The 20411-nt window shown below is 43.5% G+C and overlaps 1 protein-coding gene across 1 annotated transcript in view; it reads right to left on the bottom strand.

Moving 5' to 3' along the window:
- Window positions 1-14859, bottom strand: part of LOC134212015 (glycoprotein-N-acetylgalactosamine 3-beta-galactosyltransferase 1-like) — a 35596-nt gene extending 20737 nt beyond the window's left edge. Inside the window, exon 1 of the mRNA XM_062689492.1 lies at window positions 14497-14859. The gene's annotated coding sequence lies outside the window, so the exon portion shown is untranslated. The remainder of the gene's footprint in view (window positions 1-14496) is intronic.
- Window positions 14860-20411: the final 5552 nt, after the last annotated feature.

Here is a 20411-nt window from a genome sequence, read left to right as displayed (position 1 = left end):
CATCCTCTCAAAGTTACGTGCCATGATATCAATGTCGTCGGCGAAACCGAATAACTGGACGGACTTCGTGAAAATCGTACCACTCGTGTCAATCCCTGCCCTTCGTATTACTCCCTCCAAAGCGATGTTGAATAGCAGACACGGAAGACCATCACCTTGCCGTAACCGTCTGCGCGTTTCGAAGGGACTCGAGAAAGCCCCTGAAACTCGAACTACGCACATCACCCGATCCATCGTCGCCTTGATCAACCGTATCAGTTTATCCGGAAATCCGTTTTCGTGCATTAGCTGCCATAGCTGGTCCCGATCGATTGTATCATATGCGGCTTTGAAGTCGATAAATAGATGATGTGTTGGCACGTTGTATTCGCGGCATTTCTGCAATACCTGACGTATGGCGAACACCTGGTCTGTGGTAGAGCGTTCACCCATAAATCCTGTCCCACGAACTCTCTTGCAATTGATGCTAATTGGCGGCATAACATTTGGGTGAGTACCTTGTAGGCGGCGTTCAGCAATGTGATTGCGCGGTAGTGTATGGTGTTCTTCTAAAAAAGCGAGTCACGATGTTCGATGCTGCAAGGACACGCAGCTAACCTCGAGGGTGCGTTATGCACTGGCCCCCCTTTGAAGCATTACTTTGTGGTTGTACCGAAGGGACTATGGGCTTGGCAGCAATGGAAACGGTTTAGCGGGTCGGGGATGTAGTCCTGCCTCACTCGTTTGCTGTTGGAGGTGGCCCCTAACCCCGAACTTCCTGGACAATCCAGGATGTCTGTTGAGCAGATTCCCCCTCCATTGCTTAGGAAGAAAAAAAAAAGGACACGATGTCCGTTGGATCACATGCACATGCGTTAAATCAGTGCGCCAATGCCAGATATGTGACCAAACAAAAATAGTCCACATGTGATACCACCACGACAGGATATGTCTTTGGTTGCCATATCAGTGCTAATGGCGTAAGCCCACCCATCGCGGCAAGATCACATATCCGTAGGGAGGGCAATTTTGTAAAATTAATCATGTTTGATACCTTAAAAATGAGTGAGATTTATGTTTTAGTAAATTTCAGAATTTGCACACATACGCACACATACATCCGTATAAGTGTATTCGTATAAGTATAAGTCTCATAAGTCTCCTCAACGCCTATCTCCCGGAGCAGCACATGTTTCGACAAAGCTGATCCAGATCTACAACCCCCCTCATCGACCGACTCCAACCTGCTGGACATGGAAGATAACGAAGATGATGGTATAAGGATCGTCATCAACCCCAAAAATCTTTAGCAAGTAGCAAAGGATCCGAAGATAACAAGGGTTCTACGGAAGCCAAGGGTGCTCCAAGCAAGAAAATCCTCACACTCACACGCTCGCAGAGGAAGCAGCTTAGAACTCTCCGGGAGAAGGGAAAAGACCGGAATGAGGCCTTGTCCATAATCCTGAATAAGGAGAGCGAGCCCACTTTCTCAAAACGCTCGAGAAACGACCTAGACAAATCCGCCACAGAGGACCCCAAACAAAAAAGGGTGAAGCACCATCTGGATCCGAGAGAGCGCGCCCAACAGTCCTCAAACCGCGCGCCTCAGAAAAACGTGTCTGGACAACAAAACCCACCCATGAGGAAAACAGCTGGTATCAGCTACAGTGATATGGCCAAAAGCGTGAAGGTCGGGATAATACCCAAAGACTTTCCCACCGTCCAACTCACTACAGCCCAGCTAGACCTTCTACAAGAAGCACTCCTGCTCAGAGTAGTTCAACAGCGAAACGAGCCAATAAAACCCAAATTCAACAACCTCATCTACAAGTCCGGTTACATGGTTCTAATCTGTAAGGATCAAGAGACTGCTGAGTGGTTAAAGAGAATATCCCCATCCATGAAACCCTGGGAAGGTGCAGAGCTGATGGCAATGGACGAAGTGGCGATTCCACGTCCAGAGATGATCCGAGCATTCTTCCCATAAAGCTCCAGCTATGATGACGACCGAATAAAGGCTCTCGTAGAAAGCCAAAATGACATCACAACAACTAATTGGCGTATTGTGAAACGATCCATTCTGAAAGATATTCATGTTGAATGGATCTTCACAGTAGAGGGTGCGTCGATGGAAAAGTTGAAGAAGTCCAAATACACCCTCAACTACCGATTTGGTGAAATCCAACTAAGGAAGATTACAGATCAACCGACTGCCGCTACCGCCAATCCGACTGGAAGGCCGACCCAAGAGCAATCTGGGGAGGCCTCCTGTTCGGGCGAGGTTCGGCTAACTGGAAGGCCGACCCAAGAGAAATCTGAGGAAGCTTCCGGTTCGGGCGAGGTTAGTAAATCTCACCCCAAAAGCACCATAAAGGCTAGTCTGTCCGCCTCTAAAGGAAAAGCTCGAAGCTTACATGCGACCCCCTGCTCTAGTGGTACCAAACCAAAGGTATCTAAACAGGGCAAAGGGGGTGCAAAAGGCGACAGTTTGACCACAGAGGCGGAACTGGCGGGCCAGGTTGCTACAGGGAAGAGAGAAAACCCAAACTGTAACATCAAACGACATCCTGATGATCCGCAACATCCAAAGCCGGACAGTCGTCGTCCGGAAAAAAGCGGGAACCCCGGAAATGGCGACTAAAGTGCTGCAAGTGAATTTCCACCATGCTGAGAGCGCCACGGGTGTGCTCTGTCGGAGGTTCACCAAAGAGAATTTAACCGTGGCCCTCATTCAAGAGCCATGGGTCAATAAATCCAGAATACAAGGTATTCCACAACACTCATGTAAGTTGGTATATGATGACAGCCAGCTTTCTCCTAGAGCGGCTATTTTATTACATAACAACTGTAAATACTTTCCAATTTCAGAATTCATAAAAAGGGACATCGTAGCGGTCAGGATGGAGGTACCTTCCGCCAGAGGGAGTAGAGAGATCTTGGTGGTCTCGGCATACTTCCCAGGTGACACCAGCCACCGACACAACATCCCCTTCGTCATAGGGTGCGACGCAAATGCACATCACACCGTATGGGGAAGTATCAATATAAACACCAGAGGTGAGTACCTGTTACAGTTTCTCTCTTCCAAGAACATTGACATTTGTAATGTTGGTGACAAGCCCACGTTTGAAAACTCCATTCGTCAGGAAGTTTTGGACTTGACTCTATTGACTATAAAAAACTGGCATGTTTCTGAAGAAATATCAATGTCAGACTATAAACACATCATCTTCGAATGGGAAGGGGGTCTAACGATGGAAAAAACGTTTAAAGATCCTAAGAAAACTGATTGGGAATCCTACTCAGCTATCCTACGATCCGAAGAGTACATCATAGAAAGTCACATCAAGTCCATAACACAATTGGAAGATGCGTCCAAATCCCTTAAAAACAAAATCCTTAACGCCTACCAAGAGAGCTGTCCAACTAAATCAACTAGTTCGAGTAGAGACGTTCCATGGTGGAATAAAACTCTTGAGAAGCTTAGGAAAACTGCGCGTAGGGAGTTCAACCGTGCTAAGCGAACCGGCGATTGGAGCCTATACAGAAAAGCCCTGACGAACTACAACAAAGAAATAAGGTCAGCCAAACGGAAATCGTGGATTCTAATGTGAGAAAGCATAGAGAATACACCCGTAGTGGCCAGACTCCAAAAAACTCTTTCAAAAGACCACTCCAATGGTGTGGGTAGCCTCCGAAAGACGGATGGTTCGCTCACTGTAGAGCCTAGCGATACACTGAGCGAATTGTTAAAGATCCACTTCCCTGATTCAATCCCTGAGTCGAGCATCGGCGACCAAGGCACTGGAATTGCTGTCTCAGATCCAATCATGGGTTTCTGGATCTAAAAAAGACGCAATAAAGGTTGCAAAGGAAGCTTTCACTCGGGCCAGGGTTGAGAGGGCTGTGAGATCTTTCGAGCCATTTAAGTCTCCTGGCATGGATGGAATATTCCCAGCGTTGATCCAAAAAGAGGAGAAAACACTGGTTCCACCCTTGGTTGAGATTTTTAAGGCGAGTCTGATTTTGGGGCACATACCTAACGATTGGCGTCAAATCCGGGCTGTCTTCATTCCGAAGGCAGGCAAGAGTAGTAGTAAAATTCTTCTTTATTGTTTCATTTTCTGTTCTACAATTATTTTTAACATGTACAGTGCTCGGCCGGCTTGGCCCTCCAACTTCAATTTTAAATTTTTATGTTTACATTGTTATTTAAGTGTTAATATGATATATCATGACGGCCTTTAGGAGGCGCTGGTGTGTTTTTTTTAAATTTGATAACCTAACTACTATGTACACTAATATTTACAATAAGAAATTTGATAACCTAGATTGGAACTAGCGCCCTAATTGGAGCCTGATCCGAATGCAAGCAACGGACCCTAAACTTTTCTTTACACTCACCAAAGCGTTCATGTAAGGTTTTTATTCCGGCCAGACGGTGGACCTCGGATGTTCTTGTCCTGGGAGGGGTGTTGAGGATCATCCTCAGGAATTTGTTTTGGACCCGTTGAAGTTTGAGGTGGTGGGTTTTAGCGCAGCTCTCCCAGACCGGCATGCCATATTCGATCACAGGGAGGATGATTTGCTTGTAGACAGCAAGCTTATTTTTCAGGGACAATGACGACCGGCGGTTGATCAAAGGGTACAGTAGTTTCAACAAGACGTTACACTTTGTCACCGTTTTGTCAACCTGTTGCCTGAAAATAAGCTTGCTGTCGAGGGTCAAGCCAAGGTAGCCGGCCTCATTGGCCCATTCCACGGTCGTGCCATTGAGGATGATTTTACAGTCCCCAGGCGGAACAAGTTTAGGGATTTGGAGTGGGGAAAATGATGACCTGGGTCTTCGCCGCGTTGATACAGATCTTCCAGCTGGTGAGGTACTCTGTCAGGGCATCCAGGCCTCGTTGGAGTTTTGCCACTAGCGCTCTGATCACTCTACCGTTGTAGACGATGGATGTGTCATCTGCGAACAGAGACAGAATGCCGCCTTCTGGAGGTTCTGGCATGTCGGAGGTGAACAGATTGAAAAGCAGGGGCCCGAGGATACTGCCCTGGGGAACGCCTGCGACGATGTTGTGCGCATTGGAACTCGCTCCGCTGATTGAGACCCGGAATGTCCTTGCCGACAGGTAATTGTTGATGATTTTCACCAGGTAGCTGGGAAGATTGTAGCGTTGTAGTTTGTACACCAGGCCATCATGCCATACATTGTCAAATGCCTTCTCGACATCGAGTAAGGCCATGGCGGATGTTTTCGAGACAAACTTGTTCCGTCAGTTGGTGTACAGTTGACCGACCTCGTCGGAAACCAAACTGTTCCTCGAGCAAGATGTTGAGATTTTCGGCAGACTCAAGTAACCGATGATGAATAGCTTTTTCGAATAGCTTGGATAACCCTGAGAGAAGGCTGATGGGTCGATAACTTTTGGGGAGGAAGAATCCTTCCCAGGCTTCCGGATGGGATGACTTTCGCTGACTTCCAGGACGATGGGAAGTAGCTAAGCCGGAGACACTGATTAAAGATCAGCGAGAGGTGCTCAAAGAACGGAGCACTCATGTGTTTGAGCTCGAGATTCAGGATGCTGTCGAAGCCTGGGGCCTTCATGTTCTTCGACGATTTGATATAGGCCGTCAATTCGTCAGCTGAGATCTCCAACTCCTCCGAGAAGTCGTTGGGAATCAAATGGATGTTGTTAGCATGCTCGTTGACGGCTGCTTCGTGTGGACTGACGATGTTCTGCCCAATATTGTGTGAGCTGACGAAGTGACGACCTATTTCAGCGATCTCTGCAGGAGTTATCAAGCGATCCTTAGAGCCATTATTGTCCAGTGGGATCAAAGGTGGAATGGGCCGAGGCTTGGATTTTAGAATTTTGGTCATTTTCCAGAACGGCTTAGCATAATCTGGGAGAGTGCGGATCTTATTCGAGAAATCGTTATTTTTGAGGTCCACCATTCTGGCCTTGATAATTTTTGTGATTCGATTGCAGCGTGCCTTAAGCTCAGGCAGTCCAGTACGCTGAAACTGCCTGCGAGTGACATTCCGCAATCGAATCAAATCTTTGGTGAGTGTATCGATGTTTAAGGAGTTGCTTACCTGCCGAGCCGTCGGTACGTGTTGCTCTCGGGCCGCCGTGATCGCCTCCTCGATAGCGCACAGCTGGCGGTCGATACTTTCCGGCGTCTCCGGACGCACCTCGTAGTCGACGGTGTTATCGACGCACTGCTGGAAACGCTGCCAGTTCACTCGGTGGTAGTTCCGCCGTAACTGCTGGTGCCGATTGACCGAGGAGCCCAGTTCCGCCACCACCGGATAGTGATCCGAACTGAGCTCCTGGTATACAACCGGCTGCGAGACGTGGTCACTCAGGTTTGTTACGTAGAGGTCGAGCGTTGCGTGGGCACCGGACCGACTCAGCCGAGTGGGGGAATCCGGGCTCAGGATCGTGTAGTGGCCTTCCTCCATGTCGTTGCTCCAGATGGTGCCGTTTCGATTGCCGCGACTGTTGCCCCAGGCTTGATGTTTGGCATTCAAGTCGCCGGCAATGATATACTGGCCTTGCCTCCGCGTCAGCTTGACGATGTCCCTCCGAAGGGCAGCCGATGACCCATCGCCGGCTTTGGCTTGCGTTGGACAGTACGCCGCGATGAGCGCGATTGTGCCGACCGAAGTGGTGATTTCGACACCGATGGCCTCAATGACACTGAGCTGGAAACTTGGAAGCAGACGACAGTTGATGTTGTAGCGAAGAGCGATGGCCACACCACCTCCCCTGGTCGGCCGGTCGAGTCGCACGATGCGGAAGTCCGGGATGTTGATGTTCACCTCCGGTTTTAGGTGCGTTTCGGTGATGAACGCCACGTCTATTTCCTTCTCCTCAAGGAAATCCTTCAGCTCGATTGTTTTGCTCTTTATCGAGCAAGCGTTCCAGTTGACCAGGCCCACCCTAGCAGCCAATGATGAACATGCCAAGTGTGAAGACCTGGTCGAATCGGGTTTTGCAGCCGCGCAGTCGAGTGGCGAGCTGCGCGAAGATCGGCATCAGTTGCTCCGGAGTGTACAGCGGGGCAGATTCTTCCGGTGGGACGGCTTCGTTCTCCGACTGCCGACGGAACCCAGGAGGAGGAAGCGGGGGCCATTCGCTGGTGGATGGTGCCGACGATGCTGGAGCTTGGACCGATGCAGCTGCCGCTGCCAGTCGCTTGTGCGGCTGTAGCGGTGGGAGTATTGGAATCACACGACGGGGAGCCGGGATAGCTGGAAAGTTCACCTCGTTGATTACAGGAACACGGTTCTTCTTCGGAATGGTCCTGGTGGAAGCCTTCTTCCGGATTTCCAGGAATTCGGCTCGCTTTGGGCAGCCCTTTGTGGTGGCCCGATGTTTGTCGCCACAGTTGGCGCATTTGGGATCGGCCACCTCCATTTTGTCGCACTCGTCAGTCGGATGGGGTTCGCCACACTTGTTGCAGCGCGGCTTCATGCGGCAGTTCCTGGTGCCGTGCCCGAAATTGAAGCAGTTGGTGCATTGCGTGACATCGCGGTGCACTGGCCGATATCGCTCCCCAGTCAACGACGGTGTAATTTATAACGCCAACCAGCTTCAGGTCCTTCCAGGTAGTGGAACCGTGCTCCAGATGGATCAGGTAAAGCTGGTCGCGATATTTCCTCGCCTTGTCGTGACGAGCGATCTTGTGGACGGCTACTGGCTTCAGTCCGCAACTTTCAAGCTCTGCTTGGAGCTCTTCCTCCTTCATGTCGTGAAGTCCTCGCAGCAAGGCCTTGAGCGGCTTCGTGCCGGGGTGGTCATGAGTGTAGTACTCATACTTGTGGACCTCGAGGAACTCCACGACGGATTGATGATGGTCCCTGTTGGCCGGCATCACTTTCACGCCCTCGCTGCAGAGCCGAAAAGTACATTTCAGCCCCTTAGCGATCAACTGGCGAATATTCGGGCGCAAATCCGGGGGATCGCCCTTCACAAACACGGGCGGGCACTTCTCCTTTCGCTCCGGTTGCACCTACCTGCGGCTGCTGCTATTGCTTCTTCTTCGTCTTTTTCGGCGGATTGCCGGCGTTATCAAGCGGCAACGGCGAGAGCACGTTGCTCTGCAAAAGCTGCTTGGGGTTACCCGCGCCTCCAAGAGCAGTGCGCTTAGGCACTTTTCTCACGACCAAATCAGCCACCGAGTCTCCTATGACGGGTCCGGGAGAAAATAACGCCAACACGACAAGCGAAAACGTAAACAGCGAACGAACGAGAAAAAACACTTAAAAAAAGCGCGAGCAAAAAACACGTCCGTACGTGTTGCTGTCTCGAACTGGGTGAGGCAGGCAAGAGAGATAAAACCAACCCCAAAGCATTCAGGCCGATAAGTTTATCCTCTGTAATGCTCAAAATTATGGAAAAGGTACTATGCGAGTACATAAATCACAAATTTATGAAAGCAATGCCTTTGTCAAAAAACCAATTCGCTTATGAAAGTGGAAAATCTACGATCTCGGCACTACATACGGTAGTTCAAAAAATCGAAAAAACACTTAATGCAAAAGAAATTGCTCTTGTAGCATTTCTTGATATTGAGGGCGCATTCGATAACGCTTCTTATTCGTCTATAGGGTCAGCAATGTTGAGGAGAAAATTCGACCCATGCATTGTTACCTGGGTACATGCTATGCTAGCTAATCGGAAAATCTCCTCTGAGCTTAGCGGTTCATACATCACTGTTAAAGCAACAAGGGGGTGTCCGCAAGGCGGAGTGCTTTCTCCTTTGTTGTGGTCACTGGTGGTGGATGAGCTTCTGGACAGCTTAGAGAGAAGAGGCTTCGAAGTGGTTGGATATGCTGATGACGTTGTCATTATTGTACGAGGCAAATTCGAAAGTGTTATCGTGGAAAGAATGCAATCTGCCCTAAATCACACTTTTTCCTGGTGTCAAAAGTATCAACTAGGCATAAATCCTACAAAAACTTCCATTATCCCTTTCACCAAACGGAGATAGGTACAACTGAAACCCCTTTTCTTGAATCAAACACAATTAGTTTATTCAAGTGAAGTAAAATATCTAGGTGTCATACTCGACGCAAAGCTTAATTGGAACTCTCATCTCCAATCAGTTGTGCAGAAAGGTCTCAATACACTTTGGGTTTGTTCAAAAACCCTTGGTAAAAGATGGGGCCTAAAACCAAGTATGATCATGTGGATATATAAAACCATTGTCCGTCCCAGGACAACTTACGCTTCCCTTGTCTGGTGGCCTAAAACTAATGAGGCTGCTGCAAGAGCTAAGCTCAACAAAATCCAACGCACCGCTTGCATAGCCATCACTGGTGCAGTTCGTAGTACACCCACTTTGGCCCTAGACGCAATGCTTCACCTGCCCCGGTTAGATCAATTCATAAAGCTGGAAGCGGAAAAAAGTGCTCTAAGGTTAAGGTGAAGGTGGGTTGAGTACCAAAACAAAGCTTTGATAGTATTGGTACAGTAAAAACTTTCATATACTGTAGTAGTATTGGTGTCGTATTTATAAAAAACAAAGAATATTAGTAGGGTGGTTCAAAAAACGACCCAGCACCATCACGCTCACTCGATTCCGTCCCATGCTCCGAGTGTCCTAAAAAAACCGATTTGAACAAAAACTGGTTGAGCGCAAGCCGGTTCAAGTTTGTAAGAAAACTAGAATGTGAAACTAAAACTTTTAATACACTGATTACGGCGCTTTCCCTCCAAACGTTGGCGAAAAGAGAGCCCACATTGCTGAAAGCAACATTCCAGAGACTTCAGTGAACGAAAACCGCACCGCAGGAAAGATCCATTGATTACGTAACGCAAATATAGCATTTTATACTCACCCTTATGTCACACTTTTTGTATGAAGTATTTGCCCCTGGTACGATAGTGTAGACTAGACTAGACTAGAAGTATCTGCCCCTGGTGCGATAGATATCACAGACAAATTCTGGGTATTTTGTTGAATTGCACGTTTCACTGATCAACCTCGATTAAAATCGACTCCCAACTATTGGAACGACCATTCAATATGGATTGTCTATGGAGTTGAAGCTCTTAAATATTTCATCCCGTCATATGGTCTCCCCCCTCGCCATCGCCCAATGACGGAGTGCCAGAATCAGAATAATGTTAAATTCAACCTCGCCATATCAACTGTCATACAAACCTGAAACGACCTGCGCACGGTAAGCCTATTCAAACCAGCCCAAACCATTCGATGACACCCAAATTCTAAATCATAATCTACTGAGCGTAGCGAAGCAAAATTATTTTTGAGCCACCCTACTTATTAGTTTGCTGCTGCTGGTGCCGGTGCACCGCGGTGTTTTACATTCGCTCCGCGATCAGTTTTTTATCGTTTTTTTCGGGCAAATCTAGCAGTTTGTACTAAGTTTTCGGTTCAAATAAGTGACTGATTTCAAAAAGTGGTGTTTAATTTGCATTCTATCAACATTTCGGGCTGCTCATGTGCGGAGAAGTGAGTAAAAACTTGATTTTTCCAATGCCCTTTGAGAAGAAGTGAAGTGCAGTGATGAACCCAACAAATCGCGGACGGCTATTAAATTGGCACGAAACTGCTAATTTATGCTATAATTCGAGCCGGAATACATAGGATTCATTGAAGAAACATGTTCATTATCACGGGAAGTAAGGAAATATGCTGTGAACAGGTTAGTAATCTGAATAATTAACTTTTGTTCGATGCTGTTCGATGCATTCGAATGTTGGTGGGAGAGGAGTGCGGGAGGTGTGGGGTTGGCCCGTGGAAGGTCCGGTGCCATATTGGCTGCCATCGTGGTACTCTTCCAACTATGTCCTTAAAGAGAACAAAAACACTGTTGTCGGGAGACCTTACGGGTCACCTCAGCATATTAAATGAATTTGCCATAAATCCCGCAATAGGAATTTGTAGTGACTGGATGGAAACGGTAGTCAATTATGACTTACCTTACGATGTGTTCATTCCTTCCCGCCAGGAATGGGAAGAAGGTGGACCCAGCGTTCCAACAGGCTCTATAAATTTCTTCACAGATGGTTCGAAAATGAATAATCTGACAGGATCCGGAATCTATGGCCCTACAACAAAAATTTCTGTCCACTTAGGACAGTGGCCCACAGTATTTCAGGCGGAAATATATGCAATATTAGAATGCGTGTTATTATGCCTGAGGAGAAAGTATAGATTTGCAAAAATATGTATTTTCTCTGACAGCCAAGCGGCACTTAAGTCGCTTAATAACTACACTTGTAACTCAAAGCTAGTGTGGGAATGCATTCTGGCTTTGAAAAACTTATCCATACGCAATCGAGTCTACCTATATTGGATCCCAGGACATACGGGTCTAGAGGGAAACTAGATTGCTGATGAGCTAGCCAGGAATGGATCTAATGAAAGGTTCATTGGCCCTGAGCCCTTCTGCGGGATCTCAGGATCTCTGCTCTGTAAAAATGGAACTGAACAAATATATGGTCAGTCAAATCACATCAAACTGGAATGCACTTCCTCATACGAGCCAATCCAAAAGGCTCGTAACGATTAACCCCAAGAAAACTTAACAACTATTAGGTCTCAACAAAAGGGATCTCAACATCTACACCGGTCTAATAACTCGACACTGCCCCTGCAGATACCATCTACAAAAGATCGGAGCAATCCAAACCTCAAATTGCCGCTTCTGTGACGAGGAGAGAGAAACATCAGAACACATCCTCTGCTATTGCAGTGCACTCACCCAACGTAGGTTCAAAGTTCTCAGCAAGCCCTTTTAGGGCCTGCTGACATATGGATCTTATCCCCAAGGACGTGGTTGGCTTCATAAAGCTAGTCTCGCCAGAATGGGGAGTCACATACTGTAACTCAGGATCTCTATTCATCAATAATAGATGGTCTTGAGTTCAGTCGATACCAAGGTATCTCAGTGACAAACATGTTACTGAGATAACTTGCGTATTTCACAACAAAAGGGTATATCACAATAGTCCTAAAATCTGGACGAAGTGATCTTCACCCGACAAACGAGGAAAAAAAAATAAGTCTATTAGTATCTCAAAACATGCTCACATTTGCCATCTAGCTTCCACTGAAGAAATGTTTTAAATCCCTTTGAATTTTTACGTTTTTGCTACATGCTACATTTTTTGGTACATGCTTCTATAATTTCCTCAATTAAAATCAATTGTTTTTTTAAACAAATCAGAAAAATAAGCATATTTCCATATCATATCATTTGTTATAATTATATATTCAATATTAAAGTGAATTTGTTCCAAATACCATACATTTTATTTCATAATTCAAGAGATTTATTGATAGATTAATACGTAACACGCCTGCGTAACGCATACAAAGCGAAATTATAGACACTTCCGAAGGAATGGTCAAAAAGGTTGAGAACCGCTGGCTTAGAGGCCTTCAATGTGATTTTTAAAAGTTAATTTTTCGATCTAGCGGAAGTCCAAAATATTTAGCTTTGAAAGCATTCGGGGAAATTTTCTATTTTTTATTTCAAATAAGTGGAAAAAATATCCAAACTTTTTTGCAATCTACTTCAAACGATACGAAGGCTTCGCCCTTTGGCTGAAAGGCCCGTGTCATCTGCAAACAATGTGTATTTAATGTGTTTTATTTCATTTTATAAAGCACGAGAAATGCATCACCATTGCTAGGTGGATAAATCTGGGTTTTTTCTTTGTTATTGTCTTTGGCATTGTTTTTGCTTCACATTTTTAAGATGGATCAGAAACTGAAGATCGCCGTCAATAATAATGGAGTTGAATTAAATTTCACATTTAGGAACTGCAATATCATTATGCAAGAGCATTATCAATAGGTATCACTTTCGGTATCGACAGAAATATCAACATCAAAATTCCTATTGATATACTGCCTGTAATCGCATAACTGTCCCATAAGACTTTTCATAATTTATTTAGTTTTTTAGTTTTTGATTTTCCAGTAAATAGATAGATAGATATCTTATGTCATATTAAAAAGCATAACGATTCTCAAGATTGTATTTTTTTTTTTAATTTTACGCACTGTCACTTTTAAGTTTAGTTTTAGTTTAATTCGAAAAATGGGACGTGTGATGGATACCGGCAAACATATGGGAAACACGCTTGAAGATGAATCATTTATATGGGATTTGTCATTATAGGTCCTTTTTATACGCGTTTCTCTAGAAGTATTGAACTTTAATTAAACGGTGCATACCTATGTTAAAGAATTGATCACGCGACGCCTCTACGTCATTGCATGGCTAAAAGGGGACCTCGGTTTTGCAGCAGCTGATATAACAAATAGAACACGTCTTTGTTTTGGAGAGATCCACATTTACACCAACGGGCTACAATTCTGTTGTTCAATATTGACATGAAACAGCTGCTACAATAAATACTTCCATAATTTAGTTTTCCATCAAACTGCAATTTTTGCATGCTGTTCTACACTGGCCTTTGTTTTGACTACGCGACACTCACCGCATTTGCCAGTCATATGAATTTACATATCAAAAGGAGAAATTTGAATGCGTCGAAGTGCGCGATCTGCTTTAGTCGGTGTCAACTGGCTTTACGTATTGCCAGACACTACATTGGAAATAACGTTTTCAATTTAAAGATTGTAGTTTCGCACACAAACTTGAGCTCTTGTGCAGCCAATTTCATAAAAAAAGAATTTTATCGTAAAGCAAGCAGACAACGAATGAAAAATTATTCCAATCAATTTTTATGATATCTTCTTTTTCATATTTTTCTTCAATGGCTCTACATTCCAATTGGAACTAGGCCTGCTTTTCAACTTAGCATTCCCTCAGTTAAATTTCTATGCCCGCCATTGTATGAGTAACACTTATTGAGTAATGTGTCTTGAGTGGAAAGTCCAGGCACTATTGCTCAGGGTGTCGAGAAAGATTCTAACCCGAAAACATCCTAGACCTGACCGAGAATCAAACTCGCCATCTCCGATTGACGCCTTTGCTTTCAAGGCTACTGGAGACTCCTTTTAGGATAAGGATAATATGTATGATGAAAGCATGGAAATTGTAGTTTAACACAAAATTAAATCCGTTGGTTAAAGACGCTAGTAGACAAATTATCGATATTATACAACTACAATATTCTTCAGATATCCGTCCATAGTATCAGTTGTAGTATTTGTAGAAGACGCAAATGTAATACATAATATAAAAAGTATATTAATCATATTAAGTGGACATCAGAGTACAATGATCATATTGAGACATTCCTACCTGAGATAGGTACAACCTTTGAAGTGGCATTGTATTTAATCTTCATCAGTTCAGAAGCTTCGAGTTCTGATATGTGCTGAGTACACACAAAAATGTGGTAAAAGAAATGGGAGAATCGCAAACTCTATAGCTGATAAGGACCTTATCGTTGCAGTTTTATCAAACTTTTACATATTTTCTTTGTTGTGGCAGCTGTTATGCACCGTGTCGTGCAAAATGTTCACACTTTAGCAGAATAAGAATAATGTACTTACGCGAAACGAGATCTGCTATGTCTTGATTCCAAATCAGCTGAACAAATTGGACCAAATCGGTTAATATAGGATTCAATACACACTAGGTACTAGGTCAAATTACTCCACCAGCTCCCACAGTTTCACGCAAACGACCGGAAGCTGGCTGGAACCGTTTATTACGCACAATGTTCTTCTTTAGTAACACCACATTTCAATGCACTTTAATCTACGTTCTCCTGTCTAGCAAATTAATGCTGCTCAGCACTCAAAACACCATAAATTTAATTTATTTTTCAAACTATTCAGACTTTGTTGACTAATGGAGAGCTTCCCGTTCTGACGCACTAGGTCGACTCGGTCGCTTCATCAAAATTTTAATGGAACTGAACTGTCAATAACGTTCTAAATGTCAAAATAAAAATTCTTTGTTTTTTTATCGGGGTTCGGAGGGTTCGGTCCAAATGATCGAAATTTGATTAACACCCAAACCTAGGATACCCAAACTAAAGACACTATAAACAAAGACGGGAAATGTTCCAATTGGAATTCCAAATTCACTGTCAGTGCTATAGACGAATCCAAGTAAAAATAAGAAGAAGACACACGACGGTGTTAACTTTGACAGATCCTACAGCTCAGCATAGGGAGATCATTTTAAAATGCTTATAATAAATTCTAGACAAAATGTAATTAAAATCTGATTGATGTATGATACGGAAAAAGTTCCGAACTGTATGATAGATACGTTTTTGGAAAAAAAAATCAAAAAAATGAGATAAGCTTCCAGATATGTAATTCGGAACTTTTTCCGTACCGTACATCAATCAGATTTTAATTACAATTTGTCTAGAATTTATTATAAGCATTTTAAAATGATCTTCCTATGCTGTGCTGTAGGATCTGTCAAAGTTAACACCGTCGTGTGTCTTCTTCTTATTTTTACTTGGATTCGTCTATTCCAATAGAGCAGAAGACCTGTCATTCCAAAAAATCACGCAGGGCTAATTCAACTTCCGCAAATAAACATGTTTAAATTATTGTTGTAATATTTTTGGATCAATGTAGCCTAATAAACCCCTACAAATGGTAGAAAATGACTCTCAACTTGTTTATATTGTATTTGCTACCTGGTTTGCGTGGGTAGAAGCGTTACTAATCATTTTTTTGAAATTAGGAAAATCACTTACACCAATTTGAAAACTTTATTCAACATGAGCAGTGTTGCGCATTCAGGGTTGCCTGTCGAATTATTTGCTCAGGGATCAGATTTCGCGTCTTTGTATATAGTGTCTTTAACCCAAACCAATCTTAAGAAAATTTTCATACATATTTATACAGTATACCCCCGCTGATCCGACAAATGTATGGCCGGACTATCGAGGTTTTTCTCGTTAATCCGACTGTCAAACCCATACAAATGAACCAAAACAAAATCACAGCACAAATTTGAAAACTGACAGCATAATGTGTTTAAATGGGTGTTGTTACTTTTTAATCTGGAAAATTCTGAATTAGCGAGATCCGGACTAACGAGTCGTCGGATTAGCGAGGTCCGGATAATCGGGGGCATACTGTACGTGAAAAGGGACTTGTTTTTTCCACGTTACTTTTCACAAAAGATATTTTAGTTACTAGCAGAGTGTATGTAATTAAGAGTGGCGACATGTGCCGCATTTGACAGGTCTCCTGCTCGTTTGGAACACGATTTTGTATGAGAATGACAGATGAATTTCGTTCCAATTCTGACAGTGTCGCCACTCTTAATTACATACACTCTGGTTACTAGATAAAGATTGTCGCTGTTGTCGCTGTCCGGTACATCTTTTGCTGACGAGGATAGGGGAGCTAAATGTCAAAGAAGGAAAATCCATACGATTTGACAGCTTATATGGGGCACACACTTGTGGTATTCGTACCATGGTACAAGGCGACAAGAAAATAATTTCAAGGCTATCTTTAATGAAGACAATAATTGGTATGGCATTCATTTCAAGATTTTTGTACCATGGTACAAATACCTCGACAAATACCACAAGTGTGTCCCCCATATTAGTACCCAACATGTTCCGGACAACAGAACAAAGGAAACCGAAGCGACAATCTTTATCTAGTAACTAGAATATCTTTTCTTTTCACGTACCAATTCAGGGATTCAAAGGTGGAGGCATTCATTTTCACTCAATCGGCTGTCATGACATATTTGTCGCGACCGAACAATCTAAGTTCCGAATGAGGGAGGGATATCAGTTATCCGTCTCTATCGGAACGGATTCTGCTACCTCCGATGGCAATCCAAAGGCAGAGTAGAAAGCGATGCTACCCACTTACTCTCCAATGGCTACCATCGGGAAACTCTGCTTCCTCCGGTGACATTTTGACCAGCAGAAGGCGGTGTCACCCGCTTACTCACTGGTTTTGTAATGTCACCGGGAACTGCTCCGCTGGAACCTACTCCTGTAGGTCGCATCCTGGTCCTGGATGCCTCCTTGCCGGTCCACCTGCGATGTGCCTCTATCACATCTGCCGAATAAACTCGAAATTTTCTGGTCAATTTTCCCATATCTATTGGCGCTTTGATGTTGCATGAAGAAGAAGAAGCAGAAAGATGATAATCGAAAAAATCTCCACGGGAAACCATACGACGAAGTTTTTAAAACTCTTCCCAAAAATTCTGGAAGCAATTTAATTAAAAACGGTAAGCAGTACGGGGTTGGACTTTCCTTCTACTGTATAATAAACACAATATTACTATTCGAAATTTTATTTTGTGATATTACACTTAATACACAGTATAAGAAAAGTCCAACCCCGTACTGCTTACCGTTTTTAATTAAATTGCTTCTAGAATTTTTGAGAAGAGTTTTAAAAACTTCTTCGTATGGTTTCCCGTGGAGATTTTTTCGATTATCATCTTTCTGCTTCTTCTTCTTTATGCAACATCAAAGCGCCAATGGGGCACTGCACGGAAGAATCTCTTTCTCTTTCGTTCTTCATGAAATTTGACGTTTACTGGCCTTGTTGTTTTCCAATTTCTTTGCAGCGAAAAAGAGACAAAGCAGTCCGTGCAGTGCCCTATAGACATATGATACATGGCATGCTATAGCTATCCAGCTTTCCACGCTCGCCATAATGGCGGATGCTATAAAAAGTTTGACATTAACTGCTTCCAGACACTGAACTGAAATCATCGTCTAAGCAGGCGTTGATGCTCTTCGTCGCCAACGACAACCCAACATTAGTTATTTTTTCGACAACAATCTACTCGAGTATCCAACTTCAACATTTTTACATTTATCATATGAGTACATTTTAATTTTTAATTCTTTCTTTCAGTAATCTTAGCTTAGACATGGCAGCAATAGCAGTTCGAGGTTATTCTTAAAATTACTTACGGATTCCCTTGCCCGTCAAGCTCGCCTTTAAGTGGTGGTCAGAAAAAGTTTTCTACATCCGTTCTCACTATATCGCACATCAGCTCACCATTGAAGTAAAGAACCTAAATTATATTTACGGGAGAATGATTTTGTTGCTTTGCTTTAAGTCTTCTTTCGACCCCGGGAGATCTGCACAGGCCCAGAAGGAGAACTACCTAAGCCCCAAGCGCAAAAGGCAGTCTCCAACAGCTGGCGATCTTCGGTGGTTTGATTTTGTGGACATCGAATCACTGAAAATTTGAAGAGCTCTCCATCATCGAAAACGTATCAGCCTTGTCGCTACACCGGCTCACAAACATCATGAACACTTCCGGCATAAATAGCAGCTCGTATACGACATATGTTGCATGGGCTTTAGACCGGGTTTTGCGACCCTAGACCAGGGGCTTCGACAATAACTGCCTCCGCATACTGTATCGATGGAAAAGGGGGGCATTCTCTTTCAGCGAACACACTTAACTCATTTCACCGTATTCGGTAAATTTTACCGAAATCTCAACAGCAGAACTGTTCGGTAATATTTTTTACATATTTTTTGAAATTTTTTCCATTGCTCAACTGTCAAAATCACCGAAAACCAGTAAAATTATTTACCGAACAGTTCTGCTGTTGAGATTTCGGTAAAATTTTACCGAATTCGGCTATTTATTTTAAGTGTGAAGAATTATGCTAGGGCTTCATCCGACAAGTACGACATTTTTCGGGATAAGACCTCCTCCAAGTTGCCGTGCAGCAAGAATCTTCCAAAATGGGACCCGGGATTAATTCAGGGCAAAACACATTTCCCTCCACTCCGTTTTGTATAAGAACGTCTCGCATCGTGAGTCAATAAATTCTATACAAAGCAGTACTGAATAGTATTCTTATACCTAATAAACTGGACGACAACGGTGTTTGTTCTTAAGCTCCATTCCGATTATTGTTTGCAGAAGCTGAGTGAATATTGGGGTGGCAGTAACTCACCAGCTACGGAAACTGAAAAACGCAAGACGAGAAGACCGACAACATACGACAACATACGATACGAGAAGTTTTTAAACAAATCTGAGTGGCGTAGAGTGAAATGTGTTTTGCCCTAAATTAAGTCCGGGTTCCAATTTGGAGTAAGTCTTATTCCGGAAGACGTCGTACTTTTCGGATGAAGTCCTAGCACAATTCCTCGCTGACATACAGCATGCTGAAACAGGAAATATCGAAGCCTCGGGTCTGCTGCGGCGTTTCCTGCGATACCAAACAACTACACGCAACAGCCGGTCTAAAGCCGCATACGAACATACGAACTTCTATTTATGCCAATAGTGTTCATGATGTTTATATGCCGGTGTTGCAGCGAGGCTAATACGTTTCCGAAGATGGAGAGCTCTTCAAGTTTTCAGCGATTCGATGTTGACAAAATTAAATCGCCAAAAGTCGCCAGCTGTTCGAGAATGACTTTCGCGCCCACACCGGAAGCTGCCGTTGGCTTAAAACCAGCAGTTTGGGGCTTAGGTAGTTCTCCTTTTGGGTCTAAGTAGATCTCCCGGGGTCAAGTAGTTTCAAAACAAAGCAACAAAAACATGCTTCCGTAAATATAATGTTGCTTCTTTACTTCAATGCGATAGTGAGAACGAATCCAGAAAACTTTTTCTGACCATCACTTAAAGGCGGGCTTTACGGGCAAGGGAATCCGTAAGTACTTTTAAGAATAACCTCGAAAGATTTCTGAAATAAAGAATTAAAAATTAAAATGTACTTATATGATAAATGTAAAAATGTTAAAGTGGGATACTCGTGTAGATTGTTATCGAAAAATAACAAATGTTGGGTTGTCGTTGGCGACGAAAAGCATTAACGCATGCTTAGACGATAATTTCAGTTCAGTGTCGGGAAGCAGTTAATGTCAAACTTTTTATAGCATCCGCCATTATGGCGATCGTGGAAAGCTGGATAGTGATGGATCACTATAGTGATGGATAGGTAAGCTCATACAACTTTCCTAAGCTCTGTTGCCACATTTTCGAATACACTGATTATTAGCGTGGCGACGTAATAAATTACCTACATGATGGCTAGCATCGAGCTTTCCAAAGTTTTATGCATTTATAGACTATGTCACATGATTTTTTTTTATTTGAAAGTTAATTTATCTCTTTTTTCACTTTCTGGCTATTTCTACAATATTAAGCGTATCACTTTAAGACTGCATGAGATTTTATAACTTTTAATTATAACTAGTCGACCCGGCAGACATTGTCCTGCAATAGTCAGGGTTTGAATCCAAAGGAAAATGAGAGAATCTCTCACTTATCATGTCTGTATACACTCTCGATAGGTTGCATACAGTGAGAGACGTTTTTCAGTAGCTGTTACGATAATGAACTGATCGAGGGGCGATCCTCGGGGCGATCAACTGTATCAATCAGTTGAATTGTAAATACTTGCATCTAAAAATACATAAAAAATACCCGAAAAATACAAAAAATATGTTTAATACTTCAATACGAAATAATTTATCAATAC

Source organism: Armigeres subalbatus, chromosome 2, assembly GCF_024139115.2.
Source record: "Armigeres subalbatus isolate Guangzhou_Male chromosome 2, GZ_Asu_2, whole genome shotgun sequence".
Lineage (NCBI taxonomy): Eukaryota > Metazoa > Arthropoda > Insecta > Diptera > Culicidae > Armigeres > Armigeres subalbatus.
The sequence above is the reverse complement of the archived record's forward strand: the minus strand, read 5'-3'. Positions and strand labels throughout refer to the sequence as shown.